At 37.8% G+C, this 23104-nt stretch overlaps 1 protein-coding gene across 4 annotated transcripts in view; it reads left to right on the top strand.

Moving 5' to 3' along the window:
- The window catches only part of GPRASP2 (G protein-coupled receptor associated sorting protein 2), a 118764-nt gene that overhangs the window by 40279 nt on the left and 55381 nt on the right, over positions 1-23104 (top strand). Inside the window, exon 1 of one of the 4 annotated variants that reach the window (XM_077769118.1) lies at positions 102-255. The exons of the other annotated variants lie outside the window; for them this stretch is intronic. The gene's annotated coding sequence lies outside the window, so the exon portion shown is untranslated. Of the gene's footprint in view, positions 1-101; positions 256-23104 lie in introns of those variants that run through there. 4 annotated transcript variants of the gene reach the window in all.

The following is a 23104-nucleotide window of genomic DNA, read 5'->3' as shown; positions in this document are numbered from 1 at the left end:
TGACAGACGGCCGTGGGAGGAGTGGTAGAATGTTGGGCTGGGTGGGGGGGTGTCCCTCCATGCTGCACTAACCTGAAAACGGATCTCTCAGGCGACCGGAATTACAGCATTTGTTGGTAGAGGGCACCGCCCCTCAGCCTATTGCCAGCATCTTAGCCAAGGGTCAGTCTTTCGCCCAGGGGCTCAAGAGGCAGAGAGTCGTCCTGCCTGCCGCAGGCAAACGTGGAGAGAAGCAGCGGGTTGCTGTTGGAGGAGGTGGGTGCGAGGCTGGGAAATGGCATCCCTGGGACATGGCGGCTGAGAATAGGTCCGGGTGCAGGAAGTGCCTCGGATGATCCTGGGTCTCTGCTTCTCCTGCCTTCTGAACACCCTTCCCCCACTCCCAGGCTTCCCGCCCAGCCCAGCTCTGTGTGACTCTGTTACTGTGTGTCGGATAAGGGAAATGGACATGGGGGGAGTCGGTTTCAGGACAGACCAGAGAGATGAAACGGGGAAGTGACAATTCCTGAACATCCATGGTGTTTTCTCTGAAAAGGCAGGGATGGGGATTAATGGGATCTGTGATCTACATTACCACTCCCTTCCTCTTAGTTGGCATTCATTCTTTGCTGTCTTTCAAATGGTTGGGATGCCTAAGCTCAATATTGGGCGCGCGTTCGGGCGGAGGAGGAGAGGGGAATAAGATTGACTTTTACTACAAGGCTCAAACTGACTGGAGATGCAAGAGAGGAATTAACCTCAATCTGGCCAGCTCTATGGAAGGTGAGAGGCAACACACTTAAAGAACCTGGGGGCACTTGGGTAGCTCAGTCAGTCGGTTAAGCAACTGACTTCCACCCAGGCTATGATATCCGGTTCATGGGTTCAAGCCCCACATCGAGCCCTCTGCTGTCAGTGCCGAGCCCACTTCAGATCCTCTGTCTCCCTCTCAGTGCCCTCTCCAGCTCATGCTCTCTCTCTCTCTCTCAAAAATAAATAAGCATTAAAAAATTACATATGTAAAAGAATTGGTAGCTTCAGTATGGACTAAATGTTTTTAAAAAAAGAGACAGAGAGAAAGAGAGAGGAAAGAACCTACTTGCTTTGGGCTCTTCACACACATAGGATTTCTTATTGGTACTTGTGAACTCCCAAGAGGATCCTTGGATCTCATCCGAGGCAGCAGCGTTCTGGAGGTCTGCCCTGGATATAGATTCTGAAAGGGCCTAGATCCATAGTACTCCCAACAGCTTCTTTCCATCTAGGGATGCAAAGGTCTGTAAAGGTCCGTGCTCTATCTTCTTTATCCTAGGTCCTTCCCTTTCCAGTCTTGAGACTTAGAGGAAGATGTTTCTAGGAACCACCTATAGAAACCAGTTTATGGATGGTCCCACAGGTTCCCCTGTCAACCTTCACGTCTTTCCTTGTTTTTGTTTTCTGGGCAAAGCTTTAGACTTGGTGACTTACAGCTATCCTTTGTGGCACTTCCTTATTTTCTCTGATCTCTTTTATCAGAGCCCAGAACTGTGAAACAGCTACAGGATACCAAAGTTTTTTGTTTTGTTTTATTTTTGTTTTAAGGAAAATACAGTTAGGAAAAATAAATTTTATTAATTCCATTAATTTCTCTATTTGCACATTTTCCAAACTTGAAGTCAATTGATACATAGAGATCTTTCTCATTCTTTACAGAAGCATAACATTCCCTTGTGTCACTACCATATATTGTTCAGTCCTTGTATATGTGGACATTTATTTCCAATATTTTGCTGTTATAATTGATGGTAATATAACCTTACGCAAATGTATTTTTTAATGGTTAGAGGCCTGTCTTCAGGGAAGATTTGTAGAAATGGGGATGGTGGATCAAATGATAGTTTTGTGCAGTGTAGTTTTACTAGGTAATCTCAAATATCCCTCCAAAGAGGTATTACACATTTTCACACCCACCAGCAATGTATGAGAGTGCCTGTTTCTCTTCAGCCCTGCCAATTAACTTATTATCCTTTTAATATTTGTAGAACATCTACTGATGTCTCCTCTCTTATTCCTACTGTTAGTAATTGGGTCTTCTGTTTTGTTTTCTTTATCATTGTGGCTAATAAATTACCAGAATCCCACCAAGGGCCAACCTTGCAAGCAGAACTTTCTTAGGCTAGCAAATTCAGGTCTGCTGTATTAACTCTTCTACACATTTGGTGAATGGTGTTAGAATAATTACCTAGTCATTTGGGAAAAACAAAGTGAGATGACACCCCAATACATATGAGCAAATTCCAGAAAAAAAATAGGTATCTTAAATATTTTAAAAGGGGGGCGCCTGGGTGGCTTAGTCGGTTAAGCGTCCGACTTTCACTTAGGTCATGATCTCGCGGTTCGTGGATTCGAGCCCCGTGTCGGGCTCTGTGCTGACTGCCAGCTCAGAGCCTGGAGCCTGTTTCAGAGTCTGTGTCTCCCTCTCTCTCTGACCCTCCCCTGCTCACACTCTCTCTCTCTCTCCTAGAAATAAATTTAAAAACAAAAAGCATACATACACACATTTAAAAAAAAATATTTTAAAAGGGATGGGAGGCTAAAGAGAAAGAAACAATCATTTACATAGAATGAATATTTGCTTGTGTTGTGTAGAGGAAAATGGACATGGATTCCTATGTAGTGGAAAATGGACATGGATTCTTTATATAATACCAGTATCTTTTATTAAATAGTGTGCCCCTACTCCAACAATTTCTAATGTCTCCTTTGTAGTGTACGGAGTTGGTTTCATATATGTTTCTGAGGTAAATGCTCTTTGGTGTTAGAAATATACAGATTTGCTTATTGCAGTTTGTAATAAGTATTGAGGGTTATCTGAAATGTTATGTCCATAATTCACATATGTGATAGGATTCTTGGAATCTTCTTGGAATTTCAAAATAGAAAAGTGTGTAAACTATGTCTCTGTGTTGCCAAAGCCACTTTGTTGTCTTTCATGAAGACTTTCATGATGGTGCTCATTACCTAGATGACTTTTTAAAGAATCCACAATATCCAGGGGCGCCTGGGTGGCTTAGTCGGTTAAGCGTCCGACTTCCGCTTGGGTCATGATCTCGCGGTTTGTGGGTTCGAGCCCCGCGTCAGGCTCTGTGCTGACTGCCAGCTCAGAGCCTGGAGCCTGTTTCAGTCTGTGACTCCCTCTCTCTCTGACCCTCCCCTGCTCACGCTCTCTCTCTCTCCTCAAAATAAATAAAACATTTAAAAAAAATAAAGAATCCACAATATCTGTACCTGAACTATACCAGCTCAGAAGCTGAGTTTCCTCACACAGAAAATTAACATCCATTTATATAGGGTAAGCTCATAATTAACAAATCACAAGGCTTATATAGAATCCACATTATCAGTTTACTAACTTTTACAGAGAAAGAGCAACATCAGAGGAAAGAAAATAATATAATCCATTGGATTTTCTCACTGAAAAGCTGTAGGAAATTAAAATCAAAATAAGAAGTTCAATGAATTTGAATTTAAAAGTGCTTTTTTTTTTTTTTGAGAGAGAGCATGAGTTGGGGAAGGGCAGAAAGAAGGAGAGAGAGGTTCTTAAGTAGGCTCCACACTCAGCATGGTGCTTGATGTGGGGCTCGATTCCATGACCCAGGGATCAAGACCTGCGCCTAAACCAAGAGTCAAATGCTCAACCAAATGAGCCACCCCATTCATATATATTTAAATGTGTAAAAGTTTGTTATAAGGCTAGAAAATATTACTCTTGTTTTACATTAAAAAAATTTTTTTCCACCATTATTGAGATACAGTTGACAAAAAACATTGTGTAAATTTAAGGTGTCCAGTGTGATTATTTGATATACATATATATTGTGAAAATATTACCACAAATATGTTAGTTAACATGCATCACCTCACTAGTTATCGTGTGTGTGTGTGTGTGTGGTAATCTTAGCAAATTTCACTTTATAGTGCACTATTGTTAACTACAGTCATCAGGCTGTATGTTAGATTCCCAAGACTAACTCACCTGATAACTGCAAGTTTGTATGTACCCTTTGAACTACATCTTCCCGTTTCCCTCACTTACTTGGCAACCACCAGTCTACTCTGTTTCTATGGTTTGACTTTTTTTTTTAGATTCCCCATATGAGAACATACAGTATTCGTCTTTCTCTGACTTATTTCACTTAGTATAAGGTCCTCAAGGTCCATCCATGTTGTCTCAAATGGCAGGATATCCTTCTTTCTCATGGCTGAATATTATTCTATTTTATAGGTATTACATTTTCTTGATTCATTTATCCACCAGTCCATAATTAGGTGGTTTCCATGTTTTGGCTATTGTGAACAATACTGCAAAGAAACATAGGGGTGCAGATGTCTTTTTGAGATACTGATTTCGTTTCCTTTGAATATATACCCAGAAGTTGGATTCTTGAGTCATAATTTTTTGAAAAGCCTCTGCCCAGTTTTCCATAGTGGCTGTTCCAATTTACATTCCCATCAACAGTACAGAAGAGTTCCGTTTTCTTCAGATTCTTGTCAACACATGTTATCACTTGCTTTTTGATAGTAGCCATTCTAACAGATGTGAAGTGAGATCTCATTGTGATTTTGATTTGAATTTACCTAATGATTAGTGATGTTGAGCATCGTTTCAAGCACCTGTTAGCCATTTGTATATCTTCTGAGGAAAACAGTCTATTCAGGTCTTCTGACCATTTTAAAATCAAATGATGATGGTGGTGATGATGATGATGATGATGATGATGATGATTACTATTCAGTTGTATTATTTCTTTATATATTTTGAATATATGGTTTGCAAATCTTTTCTCCTATTCTGAAGGTTGTGTTTTCATTTTGCTTATCATTTAGTTTGTTGTGCAAAAGCTTTTTACTTTGATGTAGTCCTAATTGTTTATTTTTGCTTTTGTTCCCTGTGACTTTGGCATCATATCCAAATATATAGCTGCCAAGACCAATGTCCTTTTGTTTTCTTGTAGGAGGAAGTTTCAGGTATGACATTTAAGTCTTTAGTCCATTTTAAGTCAATTTTTGTGAATGGTGTAAGATAGGAGTCAACCTTCATTCACTGCATGTGAGTATCCAGTTTTCCCAGCACAATTTATAGAAGAGACTCTTTGCCCCATTGAGTATTCTTGGCACTCTTGCCAAATATTAGTTCACCATACATATGTGAGTCTATTTCTGGGCTCTCAATTCTGTTCCATCTCTCTTTGTATGATTTCTAAGTGCTTTCATTATTTAGTTTTGTAATAAAGGTTGAAATCAGGAAGTGTGATGTCTCCAGCTTTGTTCTTCTTTCTCAGGATTGCTTTGGCTATGTGAAGTCTTCTGTGGTTTCATACAAATTTTAGGATTTTTTTCTATTTCTGATAAAATTCCATTGGAATTTTGATAGGGATTACATTTAATTTATAGATCACTTGTGTGATCTGTGTAATATGGACATTTTTAGCAATATTAATTATTCTGCTCAATAAACACAGAACAGTTTTCTATTCATTTCTTCTTCAATTTCTCTTATCAATATCTTTTAGTTTTCAATGTACAGATCTTTCACTTTAAATTTATCCCTAAGTATTTTACTGTTTTGATGCTATTATAATTTGAGATTGTTTTATTTCTTTTTCAGATAGTTTGTTATTAGTATATAGAAACACAACTGATTTTTCTGTGTCAATTGTATATCCTAAAACTTTACTTAATTTGTTCCAACAGTTTTTTTGGTTGAGTCTTTAGGATTTTTTAAATATAAGGTTATTTTATGTGCAAACACAGATAAGATGTGCACTTATTCCTTTCCAATTTAGATGCCTTTCTTTCTTTCTTTTTTTTTCTTTAAATTGGCACACAGTGTTACATTTGTTTTAGGTGTACAGCATAGTGATTCAACATCTCTATACATTATTCTGTGCTCACAAGTATAGCTACTATTTGTCACCATACAACACTATTACAATACCATTTACCATATTCCCTATCCTGTATGTTTTATCCTTGTGACTGATTCATTCCATAACTGGAAGCCTGTATCTGGCACTCCCCTTTGCCCATTTACCCCCTTCCCCTCTGTAACTATCAGTTTGTTCTCTGTACTTATGGGTCTATTTCTGCTTTTTTAAAAAAATTAATGTTTATTTATTTTTGAGAGACAGAGGCAGAACATGAGTGAGGGAGGAGCAGAGAGGGAGACACAGAATTTGAAGCAGGCTCCAGGCTGAGCTGTCAGCACAGTTCCCAGTGCGGGGGTTGAACTCAGAACAGTGAGATCATGACCTGAGCCAAAGTCCAACACTTAACTGACTGAGCCATGCAGGCACCCCTGTTTCTGCTTTTTTAGTTTATTCATTCATTTTTAGATTCCATATATAAGTGAAATCATATGTTATTTGTCTTTGATTTATTGTACTTAGTGTAATACTCTCTAGTTCCATCCATGTTGTTGCAAATGTCAAGATCTCATTTTTTTTTAATGATTGAGTTGTGTGTGTGTGTGTGTGTGTGTGTGTGTGTGTGTGTGTGTGTGCATTTTATTTATCCATTCATCTTTTGATGGGTACTTGGGTTACTCCCAAATCTTGGCAACCCAAGTACCATTGGGGAACTTGTAAAGTACCCATTGGGGTTCTATTGTAAAGAATGCTGCAGTAAACATAGGGGTGCATATATCTTTTAAAATTAGTGTTTTATTTTCTTTGGGTAAATGCCCAGTTGTGGAATTACTGGATCACATGGTAATTATTTTTTTATTTGTTTAAGAAACTGCCATACTGTTTTCCACAGTGGCTGCACCAATGTACATCCCACCAACAGTGAACAAGGGTTCCTTTTTCTCCACATCCTCACCAACACGTATTATTTCTTATCTTTTTGATTCTAATCATTTTAGCAGGTGTGAGGTGATATCTCATTGTGGTTTTGATATGCTTTTCTCTTATGATTAGTGATGGTAAATGTCTTTTCATGTGTCTGCCATATGTATTTCTTCTTGGGAAAACATGTATTTGGGACCTTTGTTCATTTCTGAATTGTTTATTTGCTGTTTTGGTGTTGAGTTGTATAAGTTCTTTATATATTTTGGATATTAACCCCTTATTAGATATAACATTTGCAAGTACCTTTTCCCATTCAGTAGGTTGTGTTTTTGTTTTCTTGATGGTTTCCTTCACTGGGCAAAAGATTTTTATTTTGGTAGTCTTGATAGTTTATTCTTGCCTTTGTTTGAGGAGATATATCTTGAGGAGATATATCTTGAAAATGCTGGTTATGCCAATATCAAAGGAATTGCTGCTTATGTTTTCTTTTAGGAGTTTTATGTTTTCAATCTCACATGTAGGTCTTTAGTCTATTTTGAGTTTACTTTTTTGAATTGTACAAGAAAGTGGTCCAGTTTTATTATTTTTTTTTTGCATGTAGCTCTCCAGCTTTCCCAGAAGCATTAAAGAGACTATCTTTTCATCATTGTATATTCTTGACTTTTTTGTTATAGATTAATTGATCATATAGGAATGAGTTTATTTCTGAGCTCTCTGTTGTGTTCCATGGATTTGTGGGTTGATTGTTCTGCCAGTGGGTTTTATTACTAGAGTTTTGTAGTATACTTTGAAATCTCTGATTGTGGTAACTCCAGTTTTGTTCTTCTTTCTTAAGATTGCTTTGGCTATTTGGGGTCTTATGTTCCATAAAAATTTTTAGTATTATTTGCTCTAGTTCTGTGAAAAGTGCAGTTGGTATTTTAATAAGGGTTGCATTGAATCTGTAGATTGCTTTAGGCAATATAGACATTATAACAATATTAATTCTTCCAATGAATATTGAATAATTTTCTATTTGTTTGTGTCATCTTTAATTTCATCAGCATTTTATCATTTTCAGAGTACAGGTTTTTCACCTCCCTGCTTAAGTTTATTACTAAGTATTTTCTTCTTTTTGCTGCAATTGAGAAAATGGAATTGTTTTCTTAATTTCTCTTACTGCTACTTTGTTATCAGTGTATACAAATGCAACCATTTTGTCTGTACTAATTTTGTATCCTATAACTTTACTGAATTTGTTTATTACTTCTGATAGTATTTTGGGGAACAGAGTCATTAGAATTTCTGTGTATTATCATTTCATCTACAAATAGTGACAGTTTTACTTCTTCCTTACCAATTTAGATGCCTTTTATTTCTTTTTCTTCTCTTTTTGCTGTGGCAAGGATTTTCAGTACTATGTTGAATAAAAGTAGTGAGAGTGCACATCCTTGTTTTGTTACCTGATGTTAGAGTAAAATCTCTCAGTTTTTCACCATGGAGTATGAAGTTAGCTGTGGCTTTGTCATATATGGCCTTTATTATGTTATCAGGTATGTTCCCTCTAAACCCAGTTTGTTGTTTTTACTATTAATGGATATTGAATTTTGTGAAATGCTTTTTCTGCATCTATTGAGATGATCATATGATTTTGATCCTTTTTTTTAAATGTGGTATGCCACATTGATTTGCAAATATTGAAGCAAACTTCCATCCCCAGAATAAACCCCACTTCGTTGTGGTGAGTGATTCTTTTAATATAATATTGAATGTGGTTTCCTAATATTTTGTTGAGGAATTTTTATGGAAGCATTTTATTTATTTTTCTAGCTTGCTTTCTTTGGTTGGGACTTCCAGTGCTTTGATGAATATGAGTAGTGCAAATGGGCACCCTTGTGTTGTTCCTGCTTTTAGAAGAAAAGCTTTCAGTTTTCCACCATTTTGTGTAATGTTAGGTATAGGCTGCTTGTATATGGAATTTACTGAAGTCAATTTGTTGAGAATTTATCATGAAAGGCTATTGAATTTTTTCAAATGCTTTTTCTGCATATATTGAGAAGATTATATGATTTTTTCTTTCATTCTGCTAAGATGGTCTATCTCATTATTGATATGGATATTGCAAACCACGAGTATACCATCCCTTCACCTCAGAGATAAATTCCACTGGATCATGGTATATGATTTCTAAATGTGCTGTTAAATTCAATTTGCTAGTATTTTGTTGAGATGCATGCATGTATATTCATTTCGGTATGAAGGTGATATTGGCCTCATAAAATGAGCTTGGGAGTGTTCCCTCTCCAAGTTGTTGAGAAGTGACATTAATTCTTCTTTAAACATTTGGTAAAATCACCAGTGAATTCATCTGGTAATGGCATCTTCTTTGTTTAGAGGTGTTTGACTACTGATTCAATATCCTTATTCATTATCAGTCTTTTTAAATGTTCTATTTATTCATGATTCAGTCTAGGTAAGCTGTATGTTTGCAGGAATTATGTATTTCTTTTAAGTCATCCAATTTATTGGCTTATAATTATTCATAGTAATATCTTATGGCACTTTGTATATCTGTGGTAACATTTGTATAAATTTCATTTATACATTTATTTATTGAGTCCTCTCTCTTTTTTGCTTGAATTATCTAGCCCAAGGTTTGTCAATTTTGTTCATTCTTCAAAAGAACAGTTCTTATATTTGTTGATATTTTCTATTGTTTTCCTTTTCTTTATTTCATGTNTCTATTGTAAAAATCTTATGGTTTGTTTCCCTCTCATTTTTCCCCTTCCCATATGTTCATCTGCTTAATTTCATAAATCACATATAATTGAAATCATATAGTATTTGTCTTTCTGTGCATGACTTACTTTGCTTAGCATAACACATTCTAGCTCCATCCATGCCATTGCAAATAGCAAGATTTCATTCCTTTTGATTTATATATANACACACACACACACACACACACACATCTTCTTTATCCATTCATCAGTCTATGGACATTTGGGCTCATTCCATAGTTTGACTAATGTTGATAATGGTGCTATGAACATCGCAGTACATGTAACATTTCTAATCTGAATTTTTGTATCCTTTGAGTAAATACCTAGTACTGAAAATGCTGGATCATAGAGTAGTTCTATTTTTAAGTTTCTGAGGAACCTCCAAACTATTTTCCAGAGTGGCTGCACCAGTTTGTATTCCCACCAACAGTGCAAGAAGTTTCTCCCTTTTCTCCATATCCTCACCAACACTTGTTTCTTGTGTTGTTAATTTTAGCCATTGTGATAGCTGTGAGGTAGTATTTCATCATGGTTTTGTTGAAGATGCTGTCTTTTTTCCACTGGGTATTCTTGACTACTTTGTCGAAGATGAGTTGACCATATAGTTTTGGGTCCATTTCTGTCTTTTCTATTTTGTTCCATTGATGTGTGTGTGTGTGTGTGTGTGTGTGTGTGTGTGTGCCAGTACCATGCTGTCTTGATGACTACAGCTTTGTAATATAGCTTGAAGTCCAGAATCATGATGCCTCCAGCTTTTCTTTTCTTTTTCAGGATTGCTTTGGCTATTTGAGGTCTTTTGTGGCTCCATACAAATTTTAGGATTGTTCGTTCTAGCTCTGTGCAAAATGCTGGTGGTGTTTTGATAGGGATTTTGTTAAATTTGTAGGTTGCTTTGGGTAGTAAAGTCATTTTAACAATGTTTGTTTTTCCAATACATGAGCATGGAATGCTTTTCCATTACTTTGTGTCCTCTTCAATTTCTTTCATAAGTGTTCTATAGTTTTCAGAGTACAGATATTTTACCTCTTTGGTTAGGTTTATTCCTAAGTATCTTTTGGGTTTTGGTACAATTGTAAATAGGATTGATTCCTTGATTCCTTTTTCTGCTGCTTCATTATTATTGTATAAACATGCAACAGATTTCTGTACATTGATTTTCTATCCTGCAACTTTGATAAATTCATGTATTAGTTTTAGCAATTATTCTGTGGAGTCTTTCAAGTTTTCTGCATAGAGTATTATGTTGTCTGCAAATAGTGAAAGTTTGACTTCTTCCTTGCCTATTTGGATGCCTTGTATTTCTTTTTATTGTCTGATTGTGGAGACTAAGACGTCCAGCACTATGTTAAATAGTTATGATGAGAGTGGATATCCCTATATTCTTCCTGAAAACAGAGGAAAGCCTCTCAGTTTTTCCCCCTTTGAGGATGATATTACCTGTGGGTCTTTTATATATGGCTATTATGATGTTGAGTTATGTTTCATTTATCCCTACTTTTTAAAGTGTTTTTATCAAGAATGGGTGCTGTATTTTGTCTAATGCTTTTTCTTCATCTGTTGAGAGGATCATATGGTTCTTTCTCTTTGTTTTATTAATATGGTGTATCACATTGATTGATTTGCAAATACTGAACTAGCTCTGCATCCCAGGAATAAGTCATACTTGATTGTGGTGAATAATTCCTTTAATGTGATGTTAGATTTGATTTGCTGGTATCTTGCTGAGAATTTTTACATCCAGGTTCATCAGGGATATTGGCCTGTTATTCTCCTTTTTGGTGGGGTCTTTGTCTGGTTTTGGAGTCCAGGTAATGCTGGCCTTGTAGAATGAAATTGGAAGTTTTCCTTCCATTTCTATTTTTTGGAACACTTTAAGAAGAATAGGTATTAACTCTTCTTTAAATATCTGCTAGAATTCCCCTGTGAAGCCATCTGGCCCTGGACTTTTATTTGTTGGGAGATTTTTTTTATTATTGATTCAATTTCTTTGCTGGTTATGAATCTGTTCAAATTATCTATTTCTTCCTTTTTCAGTTTTCATAGTGTGTGAGTGAGTGTCTAGGAATTTGTCCATTCCTTCCAGATTGCCCAGTATGTTGGCATATATTTTTTTATAATATTGTCTTATAATTGTTCCTATTTCTGTGGTGTTGTTATGACCTCTCTTCTTTTATTCATGATTTTATTTATTTGGGTCCTTTGTCTTTTTGATAAATCAGGCTAAGGGTTTATCATTTCTATTGATTCTTTCAAAGAACCAGCTCTTAGTTTCATTGATCTATTCTACTGGGGTATTTTTATTTCCATATCATTTATTTCTGCTTTAATCTTTATTATTTCCCTTCCTCTGCTGGATTTAGGCTTTTTGCTCTTCCTTTTCTATCTCCTTTAAGTGTCAGGTTAGATTGTGTCTTTGAGATTTTTCTTGACTCTTCAGGTAGACCTGTATTGCAGTATACTCTTAGGACTGTCTTTGCTGCATCCCTTATGTTTTGGCTGTCATATTTTCATTTTCATTTGCTTCCAAATACTTTTTATTTCTTCTTTAATTTCCTGGTTAATCCATTAATTCTTTAGTAGGATATTCTTTAGCCTCCAAATATTTGTGGTCTTTCCAAAGTTTTTCTTATGGTTGACTTCAAGTTTCATAGCATTGTGGTCTATAAATATGCATTGTATGATACTTATTGACCATTTATTTGTGACCCAGTATGTGATCTATTCTGGATAGTGCTCCATGTGTACTCAAAAAGAATGTGTATTCTGCTGCTTCAGGAGAAAGTTTTCTGAAAATAATTTAAGTCCATCCAGTCCAGAGTTTCATTCAAACCCATTGTTTCCTTGTTGATTTTCTGCATATATAATCTATCCATTATTGTCAGTGGGTGTTGAAGTCCTCTACTATTACTATATTATTATCAATGAGTTTCTTTATGTTTGTTATTAATTAATTGGTATATTTGTGTTCTTCCAATTTGGGGGCATATTTATTCACAATTGTTAGATTTTGTTAATTATTATGTAATTCCCTTCCTCATTTCTTGTTACTATCTTTGTTTTAAAATCTAGTTTTATTGATATAAGTATGACTACTCCAGCTTTCTTTTGATGTTAACTAGCATGATAGATCATTCTCCATCCCCTCACTTTCAATCTGCATGTGTCTTTCAGTCTAAAATTAGTTTCTTATAGGGAGCACAGAGATGGGCCTTTTTGGGGGGCAGGGGTCTTATTTTTTTATCCATTTTGATACTCTGTGTCTTTTGATTGGAGCATTTAGTCTATTTACATTCAGAATGATTATTGATAGATATGAATTTAGTGCCATTGTGTTACCTATAAATTTAGTGTTTCTGGTGATGTTCTCTGTTCCTTTCTAGTTTTTGTTACTTTTAGTCCTTTTTTGCCCACTCAAAGATTCCCCTTTAATATTTCTTGCAGGGCTGGTTTTGTGGTCACAAAACCATTTAGTTTTTGTTTGTTTGGTAAACTGACAGCTTGCTTGATAAAGAGTTCTTGGCTGCATGTTTTTCCCATTCAGCATGTTGAATATATCATGACACTCCCTTCTGCCCTGCCAAGTTTCTGTGGACAGATCTGCTGAGAACCTGATCTATCTTCCCTTGTAGGTTAAGAATTTTTTTCCCTTGCTGCTTTTAGGATTCTTTCATTGTCTGTGTGTTTCTTTAATTCGACTATGATATGTCTTGGTATTGGCTAGCTTTTGTTGAATTTAATGGGAGTTCTCTGTGCTTTGTCGATTTGGATGTTTGTTTCCTTCGCTGGTTAGGGAGGTTTTCAGCTCTACTTTTCTCAAATGGACATTTTTCTCTCTCTTCATCTTCTGGGACTCCTCCTTATGTTTTATCTCTAAATCACTGATTCATTCATCTGCTTCATCCATCCTCATTGTCACCGCTTCCACTTTGGTTTGTATCTCAGTTATAGCATTTTAAATTTCAGATTAACTAGTTTTTGCTTCTTTTATCTCTGCAGTAAGGGATTTTCTATAGTGTCTTCTATGCTTTTTTTTCAAGCCAAGCTAGTATCCTTATAGTTTTTGTTTTAAATTCTAGTTCAAACATCTTACTTATATCCATATTAATTACATCCCTAGCCATTACTTCTTCCTGTTCTTTCTTTTGGGGTGAATACCTCTGTCTTGTCATATTGTCAAGGTCACTCTTTTTGAATGATTGTTAGGAAAGCCTGTTATACTCCTGCTCTTAAGAAGTGGTCACAACCCCCCCTCCACCAATAGAAGGAAGGTAGATCCTATTTCTTTCCCTCAGAGCTGAAGCTTTGCAGCACTGTGGTCAGTAGACTTAGTGCATACAAAGGGTTTGTACTGGTCTTCTTGTGATGTGGACTGCTGAACTAAATCTCAGGTTAACTTGCCCTGGCCCTATTGGAGATACACCTGCATGGCACAGGGGGCAGGACTGCTGTAAACAGCTCTTGGGTTCCACTTTGGTTGTGTTGTGTTGCTCACTGAAGCTGGTCAATGCTGATGGACGGAGGAGAGAGGAGGGGAATGGCATCGCCACACTCTCCCATCCCAGGATCAGAGAGATCTTGCCCACAACTCTTTAGAAAGTCCTCACAGAAGAGCAAACAATAATTTCTCATTTCGCCAGCTTCATCTAGATCCCTTTCTTCACCCTGTCTGTGTCTGAGCTTTGTGCTTTCCAGGCAGCACATCACTCCAGTGTCTTATCTCAGGCTCTGTGGCTGTTTTTTAAACTCCAAATTTTAGAGATCTGTGCAGTACAGACTCACACTGATCCTCTAGGGGAGAGTCCTGCTGCACTATGGCTGATGCTGGCTTGTCCCAGAAATCAGTTGCGTGGCCACAAAGCAGTTCATAGTTTATGGTAAAGCACAGCAGAAACCCAGTACCAAGGCTCACTGCCCTCAGCTGGCATCCCCATTCCTATGTTAGTTAATGGGGCATCTCAGTGGAGCCCACCCGGGTCTTTTGTCCACTGATTGGCCGTGTCACCTCTCCCAAGTGCATTTCAAGCAAGGCAACTTCTTCTCTGCATGTGACCAAGGGGATCCTCAGACCATGCTGCCTCTCCTGGGTCTCCACCCTCCTTCCCTACTGGAGCACCCCTAAGTGCAACACTGGCGATGGCATAGACCTCCAAAACTTTAGACTCTGCACTCTGCTGTTTATAAAATTTTGTAGTATTCAACCCCTCTTTTTCCCAGTCAATAGTGTTGGGGGAGAGTTTTTCTTGTGCAGTTCCCTGCATGCACTTTCACCCTTTCTCTCTCTTTCTCTTTCTCTCTCCCTTCTCTGTGATCAGGTCTCCCTCTGCATTGTAGCACCCGCAGTTCTTTAATCCCCCATATCATCTGTCCACAGCTCCTATCTTCCACAATATGGCATATTTCTCAACTCTAGTTGTGCATTTTTGCTCTCTCAATCTTCAGATTGATTTCTTGTGTGTTCAGAGTGATTTGCTATTTATCTAGCTGTGTTTGGGGGACAAGGTGAGCCTAAGGTCTCCTTACTCCTGTGCCATCTTAACCCTACTTCTATTTCATATACTACTGCATTTATTTATTCATTTATTTATTTATAGAATGTGTGTGAGTGGGGGAAGAACAGAGAGACAGGGAGAGAGAGAATCCCAAGCAGGCTTTACACNCTTATGACCTGAGCCAAAGTTATATTCTCAGCCAACTGAACTACCCAGGCACCCCAATCTTTTGCTTTATTTTTTTATTATTTACTTCTTTCAGCTAATTTTGAGCTTAGTTTGTTCTTCTTTATCTAGTTTTGTGAGATATGTTAGGTCGTTTATTTGAGATCTTTCTTTTTTCTTTTTCTTTCTTTTTTTTTTTACAAATAGTTTATTGTCAAATTAGTTTCCACATAACACTCAGTGCTCATCCCCACAAGTGCCCTCCTCCATGCCCATCCCTCCTCCCCCCCACATCCATCAGTCCTCAGTTTTTGTCAGCATTCAAGAGTCTCTCATGGTTTGCCTCTCTCCCTTTCCCCCACCATTTCCCCCCTTCTTCTACCCCTTGTTCCTCCGTCAAGTTGCTCCTAATCCTCCTATAGATCTTTCTTTTCTCTTAACTAGGCATTTGTAGCTATAAAAACTACTCTTAGAAATACTTTAGTTGCATCCCATAAGTCTTGGTATGTTGTGTTTCTAGTTTAATTGATGTCAGTTTTTTTTAAGTTTCTTTTTAGATTTTTGATTCATTGGTTGTTCAGCAGTGTGTTTAATGTCCACATGTTTGTTAGTTTTCCAGTTATCCTTCTGTTATTCATTTATGGTTTATGCCATTGTTGTAGGAAAAGATTAGTGGTATAATATCAAGCATTTTTAATTTGATAAGACTTGTTTTGTAATCCAATATATGATCTATTCTAGAGAATGTTCCATATTTACTTGAGAAGAATGTGTGTTTTGCTGCTGTTGAATGGAATGTTCTGCTAGGCACATTTTGTCTATAGTGCTGCTCAAATCTGCTTTTTGATTATTCATTTTTCTGCTCAGATGATATATCTGAGTATTAATGTAATTTACTATTGATATATTATTGTTTATTTCTCCTTTGAGTTCTGTTAGCATCTGATTTATATATTTAGGTGTTCCAATGTTAGGTTCATACATTATTTACAACTGTTACATCTTCTTTATAATTGACCCTTTTATCATTATATAATGATTGCATTAGTCTCTTGTGACTACTTTTAAGTTAAAGTATATTTTGTCTTACATACATATACTCACTGTCCAAAAGTTGGTATTATGTCACTTCACTTTTACAAAAGACCTGCATTAGTACAGTAATAGATTTTTTTCATGAAAGTGAAAATCGTCTTTGGATTTCTCTCCATTAGTGAAAACAGGTAGTAATGTAGTTGTTTCATAAAAGCAAAGTAGTATCACAAAATAGAAACATAGATCAGTGGAACAAAATAGAAAACCCAGAAGTAAACCCACAAAGGAGGAGAGAATATACAATGGGTTAAAAACAATCTCTTCAAGAAATTTTGTTGGGAAAAATGGACAGCAACATGCAAAAGAATAAAACTGGACCACTTTCTTACATCATACACAAAAATAAGCTCAAAATTTATGAAAGACCTAAATATGAGACCTGAAACCATACAAATACTGGAAGAGAGTTCAAGCAATACTTTCTCTGACATTGGCCATAGCAACATTTTTCTAGCTATGTCTCCTAGGGCAACTAAAAAAAAAGTAAAAATAAACTATTGGGATTACATCAAAATAAAAAACTTCTGTACAGCGAAGGAAACAATCAACAAAATGAATAACTGAACCTTACTGAATGACAGACACTATTTGCAAACAGCATATCTGATAATGGTTTAGTATCCAAAATGTACAAAGAACTTATACAACTTAACACCCAAAAAACAAATAATACATTTTACAAAGGGGCAGTAGACATGAATAAACATTTCTCCAAAGAAGACATTCAAATGGCTAATAGATAAGTGAAAAAGTGCTTAATATCACTCATTATCAGAGAAATGCAAATCAAACCTGCAATGAGATACCACCTCATACCAAGTAGAATGGCTAAAATCAAAAACACAAAAAACAACAGATGTTGGCATGGATGTGGAGAAAAATAAACCCTCCTGCAGTTTTGATGAAAATGCACACTGGTGTAGACACTGTGGCAAAGAGTATGGAGTTTCCCCAAAGAAGTTACAGATAAAACTACCCTTTGATCTAGTAATTGCACTACTAGGTAATTACCCCCAAATATAGAAACACCTATTCAAAGTGATACTTGCACTCCTATGTTTATAGCAAAATTATTTACAAAAGCCAAATTATGGAAGGAGTCCAGGGTGTCCATCAATAGATGAATGGATAACAAAGATGTGGTATATATGTACAGTAAAACCTTGGTTTGAGAGCATGATTTATTCCAGAAACATGCTTCTAATCCAAAACACTTGTATATCAAGTGAACGTCCCCTTAAGAAATAATGGAAGCTCATATGATTTCCACAAACCAAAAATACTCATATAAAAATGATTATAAGGGGTGCCTAGTGGCTCAGTCGGTTAAGCGTCCGACTTCGGCTCAGGTCATGATCTCATGGTTTGTGGGTTGGAGCTCCGCGTCGGGCTCTGTGCTGACAGCTCAGAGCCTGGAACCTGCTTTGGATTCTGTGTCTCCTACTCTCTCTGACCCTCCCCTGCTCATGCTGCCTCTCTCTCTCTCTCTCTTTCTCTCTCTCTCTCTCTTTCTCAGAAATAAAACATTTAAAAATTTTTTAAAAGATTATAATACTGTAATATAATACAAAATAATAAAGAAAATATAAAATATAAAGAGTAAACTAACTAATCTGCACTTACCTTTGGAAACCTTCGTGGCTGGTATGAAGGAGACAAGAGAGAGGAGGGTTATTGTGTAGGAAGACTTTCACTATCACTAATGGAATCCCAGCTATCTATTTGCTCAACGGAATCTTTATCTTTTCATGCAACTTTAGCAGGGAACCTATCCAATGACACTTTCTTTTGCCTCCTTTTGAGGATTTCGAGGAAATGTGACATTGCATTGCCATTTAACAGATTTGTTGCTGGCACTGCTACAGACTTATTTGGGTGGTGCTTTTTACAAAATTTTGCACTGTTTCCCACATTTTACACATCTCCCTAATCTCATTTGANTGACCCTCCCCTGCTCATGCTGCCTCTCTCTCTCTCTCTCTTTCTCTCTCTCTCTCTCTTTCTCAGAAATAAAACATTTAAAAATTTTATAAAAGATTATAATACTGTAATATAATACAAAATAATAAAGAAAATATAAAATATAAAGAGTAAACTAACTAATCTGCACTTACCTTTGGAAACCTTCGTGGCTGGTATGAAGGAGACAAGAGAGAGGAGGGTTATTGTGTAGGAAGACTTTCACTATCACTCATGGAATCCCAGCTATCTATTTGCTCAACGGAATCTTTANAAGGGGTGCCTAGTGGCTCAGTCGGTTAAGCGTCCGACTTCGGCTCAGGTCATGATCTCATGGTTTGTGGGTTGGAGCTCCGCGTCGGGCTCTGTGCTGACAGCTCAGAGCCTGGAACCTGCTTTGGATTCTGTGTCTCCTACTCTCTCTGACCCTCCCCTGCTCATGCTGCCTCTCTCTCTCTCTCTCTTTCTCTCTCTCTCTCTCTTTCTCAGAAATAAAACATTTAAAAATTTTTTAAAAGATTATAATACTGTAATATAATACAAAATAATAAAGAAAATATAAAATATAAAGAGTAAACTAACTAATCTGCACTTACCTTTGGAAACCTTCGTGGCTGGTATGAAGGAGACAAGAGAGAGGAGGGTTATTGTGTAGGAAGACTTTCACTATCACTAATGGAATCCCAGCTATCTATTTGCTCAAAAGAAATCTTTATCTTTTCATGCAACTTTAGCAGGGAACCTATCCAATGACACTTTCTTTTGCCTCCTTTTGAGGATTTCGAGGAAATGTGACATTGCATTGCCATTTAACAGATTTGTTGCTGGCACTGCTACAGACTTATTTGGGTGGTGCTTTTTACAAAATTTTGCACTGTTTCCCACATTTTACACATCTCCCTAATCTCATTTGAAGAGAAGGATTCCTCTGCCTTTTTCTCCTGTTCGTCTGCAGATGAGATCTCTTCAGTAACATCTCACTATTGCTTATGATGCAGATCCATCAATTTGCCAGTGGTCAGTTCCTAGCCATGTTCATTTACCAGCTCTTGAATGTCATTCTCACTCACCTCCAGTCCCATGGTCTTCCTCAAGGACACAGTTTCATTGACAACTGGCAGCTCCTCTTCATGAGCAAGCCCCTCTAAGACATGTCCAAGAATGCAATCAGGCCACAGTCTTCTCCAAGCAGAATTGAGGGTGCTCTTGGTGATCCTATCCCAGGCTTTATAGATGATCTTGAGGCCGTTCCCGATATGGAAATGATTTTTCCAAGACTCTCAGACGGTAAGGTTTTTTTTCCTTCGATCACCTCTAAGCCTCACTGAAATAGTGCTTTGGTACAAAGATTTTAAAGTTTGAAATGACCTGTTGATCCATGGGCTGGAGGATTGGACTGGTGTTGGGAGGAAGGAACTTGACCTTAATTAACTCGAATTCCTCCAGTAAGTTGTCTTCAGTGCCTGGAGGATGAGCAGGAACATTACGCATAACCAGCAAGGCTTTGAGTGGCAGATTCTTTTCTAAAAGGCATTTCTTCACTGCAGGAACAAACCTCATTAAGCCACTCAATGAACAAGATACCGGCGACCCAAGCCTTGTTGTTGGACCTCCACATAACTTCTAACTGCCTCTTTTGTACCTTGCATTTCTTGAAGGCTCATGGATTCTTGGAATAATATGCAAGAAAGGGCTTGACTTTGAAATACCCACTTGCATTAGCACAAAACAAGAGGGTGAGATGTTGTTTCATGGGATTGTGACCGGGCATTTGCATTGCATTGGCTTCTCTCCTCCTTCTTCTTCTTCTTCTTCTTCTTCTTCTTCTTCTTCTTCTTCTTCTTCTTCTTCTTTCTTCTTCTTCTTCTTCTTCTTCTTCTTCTTCTTCTTCTCCTTCTCCGTCTCCTTCTTGTGACTGGGCATTGCATTGCATCCTCTTCTTATTATTATTATTTAAGTTATTTCTGAGAGAGAGAGAGAGACAGCATGAGCAGAGGAGGGTCAGAGAGAGAGGAAGACACAGAATCTGAAGTAGGCTGCAAGCTCTGAGCTAGCTTTCATCACAGAGCCTGACGCGGGGCTCAAACCCACAAACCGTGAGACCATGACGTGAGCCGAAGTCAGACGCTTAACTGACTGAGCCACCCAGGCGCCCCTGCATTCTCTTCTTATGTAAGGTAGGTCCTCTTTGGCATCTTTTTCCAAAACATCTCTATCTCATCGCAGTTAAAAACTTGCTCCAGCAGGTAACACTCAGAAACCATGTTCACACAGGGCTGCTGTCAGGGATCCCTGATTTGGCATGCCTGGTAGCCGGGTTCCTTGGTTGGGTGGGCCCAGGTTCTGGGCTTTGGGCTTCATGATTAGAATAAGTTTCAGGTTGTGCTCTACAAACAGGAAAAGGTGCAGGCTTTGCCTTGTAGTTGGTCAGAGCTATAGATAGGCTCTCCAACTGGGCAGGCTGCTGGTTGTGCTCTGCTTTTGGGTTATGTAGCTTCTCAGGGTCCCTAGTCTGATGTGGCTACAGTTTATATTTTGTGATTGGCAGAATTAGTAGTTAGGCTCTTATCTGGGTGAGGCAGCAGGCTGTGTTCACCAATTAGGCAGTCCCGCAGACTGGACATCATGCCTGAGCAAGGTTGCTACCCAGACATCACCCAAGTTGGGTGAAGCTGCAAGCACTGCTTCAGAGTTAGCTGGGGTTGCTAGTTGTACTACCTGCTGAGGTACCACTATAGGCTGAACACTGAGGCTGCCCAGGATTGTTATTGAGGTTCCCTGGTCAGAGTGGGGAGTCAGAGGCTATTCTCTCCAGATGAATGGAGTTACTTGCTTGGCTTCTTCCCAAGCAGGGCTGAATGATGTGGTCTACAGTTGCCCAGGACCTCTGGCCAGACTTCCTGATTGGGCAAAGCTCGAGGCTATGCCTAACAACTTAGGAGGGAAGTTGCCTTGGCCCTTGGCCTGGGAGAGGCTGTAGACTGTGTTCCATTGTTGTATGGCATCATATTTTGGGCTTTGGCATCAAGAGAGGCCAGATGCTATGCTCTGCTATTTATTTATTTGTTTATTTAATTTGTATGTATTTTATTTGCAGTTTGACAGGGATGTTGGCTTGTCTCCTGGACTGGGGTCATGGACTGTGCTCTGAGATTGCCTGGAATTGCTGTTTGGGCTCCCATCTCAGGAGAGGCTGGAGTCTATGCTCCACATTTTGGCAGGGCTGCTGACTTTTTTTCCTGTCTTAATGGGCTATAGGTTTAACTCCACAGTTGCCTGTGGTCTATAACCAGTCTTTCTGGTTGGGCAGGGCTGTAAGATGTGATCAACAGTTGAGCAGAGTAGCTGGCTTGCCACCCTCTGCAGGCAAAGTCAAAGAATGGACTCCATGGGACAGCCTATTGGCTGAAGACCCAAACCAGGCAGAACTGCAAACTGAGATCCATAGCCACTTGGTCCATTGGCTCAGTTTTACAGATGGCTAGGCTCTCTGCATGGTAGCCACTTCTCATAGGAAAACAGTCTGCCATGATCCACACACTGGTTGCTATGACCCTCACCTCATTTTCATCTATCTGTAGCAGNTCCTCCGTCAAGTTCCTCCTAATTCTCCTATACGTGCAAACATATGATATTTGTCCTTCTCTGCCTGACTTATTTCGCTCAGCATAACACCCTCAAGGTCCATCCATGTTGCTACACATGGCCAGATTTCATTGTTTCTCATTGCCATGTAGTATTCCATGGTATAGATAAACCACATCTTCTTGATCCATTCATCTGTTGATGGACACTTAGGCTCTTTCCATGTTTTAGCTATTGTGGAGAGTGCTGTAGCAAAATTTTCTTGATGAAAGTAGCTATGGGCACATTTACATTTTGATGAAAGCTCCTATGTCTTTGCAGATTGGTAACTTAATTTGAGACTTATGGAAAAACAGTTCATATATTTACTGTGTTAAGGGCATTGCCATGGAATATTTCATTATGGGATATTTGGACAAAATTCTGATTTCTTCAGAGGAAATCAAGTAACTCCATTTAGAAGTCCACCAGCTCTGATATTCTTAATTATTAATTAGAAAGCTTGTTATCAATATATGGAATAAAGTAAAGACTGTGAGTACAGAAGTCACAAAATATAGGCTCATTGCAGAAATAATAAATAAAGGTAGATTTTGTTTTGTTTTGTTTTGAATAAACAAACTAGTTTATTCAATAAACTTGAATAGTTTTACTTAAATTCCAGTTAGTTAACATAAGGTGTAATATTAGTTTCAGGTGTAGAATTTAGTGATTCATCATTTATGTACAACACCTAGTGCTGATTACAACAAGTGCCCTCCTTAATACCCATATCTATTTAACCTATTGCCCTTGCCCATCTCCTCTCTATTAACCCTCAGTTTGTTCTATATAGTTAAGAATCCATTTCCTGGTTTTCCTCTTTTTTATTTCCCCTATGTTCATCTGTTTTGTTTCTTAAATTCCATATATGAATGAAATTATGCCGTATTTTTCTTTCTCTGACTGACTTATTTTGCTTAACCTAATACACTCTAGCTCCATCCAAGTCATTGCAAATGGCAAGATTCCATTCTTTATAATGGCTGAGTAATATTCCACTGTGTGTGTGTGTGTGTGTGTGTGTGTGTGTGTGTGTGACATCTTTTTTACCCATTCATCAGCTGATGGACATTTGGGCTCTTTCCATAATTTGACTCTTGTAGATAATGTTGCTATAAATGTCAGGATGCATGTATCCCTTTGAATCAGTATTTTTGTATCTTTGGATAAATCCCTAGTAGTGTATTTGCTGGGTTGA

The sequence above is a fragment of the Crocuta crocuta genome, unplaced genomic scaffold (genome assembly GCF_008692635.1).
Source record: "Crocuta crocuta isolate KB4526 unplaced genomic scaffold, BGI_CrCroc_1.0 scaffold1373, whole genome shotgun sequence".
Classification (NCBI taxonomy): domain Eukaryota; kingdom Metazoa; phylum Chordata; class Mammalia; order Carnivora; family Hyaenidae; genus Crocuta; species Crocuta crocuta.
Note: the sequence above shows the minus strand (reverse complement) of the source record. Positions and strands in the feature narration are given on the sequence as shown.